This window comes from Hordeum vulgare, chromosome 5H, assembly GCF_904849725.1.
Source record: "Hordeum vulgare subsp. vulgare chromosome 5H, MorexV3_pseudomolecules_assembly, whole genome shotgun sequence".
Lineage (NCBI taxonomy): Eukaryota > Viridiplantae > Streptophyta > Magnoliopsida > Poales > Poaceae > Hordeum > Hordeum vulgare.
The window spans coordinates 167,051,396-167,054,175 of NC_058522.1; the positions used below are offsets into that span (position 1 = coordinate 167,051,396).

The following is a 2,780-nucleotide window of genomic DNA, read 5'->3' on the forward strand; positions in this document are numbered from 1 at the left end:
TGGTCACTACCCATTTGTGTGAGCCACGTAGGATCTGACGTGGCATTGCTATTGACTAAATGGGATCATCATAAATTTCATAGTCCAGTCCACCAATTTAGCATACATGGGCCTGGAGCAATACCTATTTTACAGTTGAAAATGTCTGATTTGTTTGGGTTGATGCATTATTTTGTGAGAAGCATGCATATCTCAGGATAGGCCCATTAAAAAACAAGAACAACAAAATAAAAGATTGCAAATAAACTATATATTTCATTTCAGTAGCACATCACATGACATAGGATACATCATCCATGACTCCTCTACACATCAAGGTTCAAGGCCTAACAAGTGCACATCAAATAAATTTTACAATGCACAAAAGAATACTTCTGCAAGTGCAAGTGCACAGAAAGAGGATCGAACAAGTGCATAATCGCACAACAAGAGAGTTCTACAAAGCTTGGATGAGAAGCACAAGTTTCTTCTCATCCTCTTCCTCTGCATAATCTGCCACTCCTACCATTGCCGCCTACAAGAAGAAAATGATGGCAAGGCTCAGATAGCAAACCAAGGAAACTAACATGATAGAGCATCAAAGAGTAATGCATAGATAAACCTATAGAGAACAAGCATATTATAATAAAAGGGCAGCACATAATAACCCATTATAGGTTCATGCACATGTACCACAAAAAATCTCCTTATATTATTTATCTCTAGACTTCCATGTAGATGTTAGACATGCTTGAAAAGAAACCTAGCTTAAAGAGAAAAATAAATCTACAATGTTAGGATAATTAGGACAATCTTGGTATAACAAGAATCTGCCCACGAGCAACAGATCAGGCTACATATAGATAAAAGAATTAATGATTGTAATTTTAGCACATAACCAGTTCTCAAAATTCTAGGTAAGCACTTGCTGCTAACAATGGATAAATTGTAAAATAATCTATAGTAAGTGGGTCTGCTCTAATCATTCATTAATCATTATTGTTGGAATTTTCAACACTACACATATGAATGTACAGGGTATCTTCTCAATCCTAGCCCTAATAAGAGCACAATAACTACAACTGAAATGCAAAGGACACCTTATCATGTTTGATATACTCAATTCTAAGTCGCGCTGCCATTGACATGATCAGGAACAATTCAACAAAGCATTCCTTACTTTACGAAGTATTCGCATTACAATTCTAGTCATATTTAGATTAAGGATCGAACTAATGATGGCCAAATTACCCTAAGCATGGTTGAAGCGACGAACTGAATAAGCTTACTCAGTGAACAAACAGTGACACAAACAAAACATGTTGAGGCTCGCCGCGATAACTCACCAAATGTTGAGTCCTTGGAAGTGAGCCGACTGGCCGCGCCGAGGCCCCGCTCCTCGGGGGGCTGCGCCCGGGCCTGCTCGAGAAGGAAGGCGAATTCGGTGCTCTTGCTCCGCGGCGCCACCTCGCCGGCCCATTCGGCAGCGTCGTCCGCCTTAGGTTCTTCCTTGAATCGGTCCTAGTTGGAGGGGAGGTTGCGGCTCCATATTGCCACCCCCATGTCCAGAGGCACCGTGCTGCTAGATGAGGCAGACAGAGCCGGTGACGGGATGTCTTCCTCTCCGACAGTGTGAGCACCGATGACCACTCGCATCAGATGCACGGCGGAAGGAGGGGATCACCTAGTGGCAGCCAGATCCGCCGACGCCATTGTCGGGGCCTGCCGCAGTGAATGGGGTATAGGGGATTGTGGCTGGGAGGTTGACGGGAGAGGTGGAGAAGGGAGTGCAGGGTCCTGCTGTGGCAAACGGGAGCACATGGGATCTGGTGAGGGGAAGGAAGGCTGGCGGCAGGAGAGGTGGGAGGGGAGTCGAGGGGGACGAATCTGGACTGTGGAGATAGGTTTAGGGTTAGGTTTGTGGGGAAGGGACATTATATCCTATTCCCTTTTTAGTGAATTATATCCTATTCACTTAATGGGTCTACTTAAGTCCCTATATATATTGGATTTAGGAAATATGGACCCATATTTTTTGTCTCTAGTTGTATTTTTTGATTGCCTAAAAAAAGGTGGTTTAACCGTATATCCACATCATTGTACTTTCAGGAACACATACTATAAGTTTAGGTGTATTTTGTTATGAACACGCGGTGCAAAAGAGCACTTGTGCGGCCAATCGACAAGGCGGGTCACCCTTGTATCACCGAAGGGACATATATTTAACAAGGCAAACATGTTTGGCTTTAAAAATAAATAAAGAAGATATGTATCTGGAAAGGGCTCCCACCTCTCTACTTCTATACAAATTGCATGTGGGTTACCATTGGAAAAGAAATTCAACATAATGTGTTGAAAACTTTTTATATCTCCATACTTCTTACCTGAACTTTTACAATATTTCTCTTAAAATGAGGCATGAGGTCATGTTTAACTGTTTATTGTCTCAAACACCAAGTTAAGGTACCCTATACCACCTTTCAAAAATATTTATCTAAATAGGGTCTACAAATAATGAGATTAGAATGGGATCATATATTTCATTTTGGTAATTATATTGTATTTTCCAAAATATTTAGGATATGAAAATGAATAATTAAATTTATTGGTATTTATCTAATATCATTTACTTCATCCATATACGTATAAAACAAATTTTTGCCGCGTTTACATGACACATAGGCAAAATTGATGAGGTGTCGTCCAGTCACCTCCACGCATATGTTTACGATCTTATATTTGGTCATGGTAGCAGTGAAATATGATCATAAATAATGCTACACATCTTAATGACCATTTTG

General features: G+C 40.8%; 1 long non-coding RNA gene across 1 annotated transcript; it reads right to left on the reverse strand.

The window, feature by feature from the left end:
• Positions 1 to 235: 235 nt before the first annotated feature.
• LOC123395375 lies at positions 236 to 1,884 on the reverse strand. The gene is made up of 2 exons (XR_006609715.1): positions 1,326 to 1,884; positions 236 to 514 (listed from the first exon to the last, which is right to left on the reverse strand). It is a non-coding gene; the product is annotated as an uncharacterized LOC123395375 (long non-coding RNA).
• Positions 1,885 to 2,780: the final 896 nt, after the last annotated feature.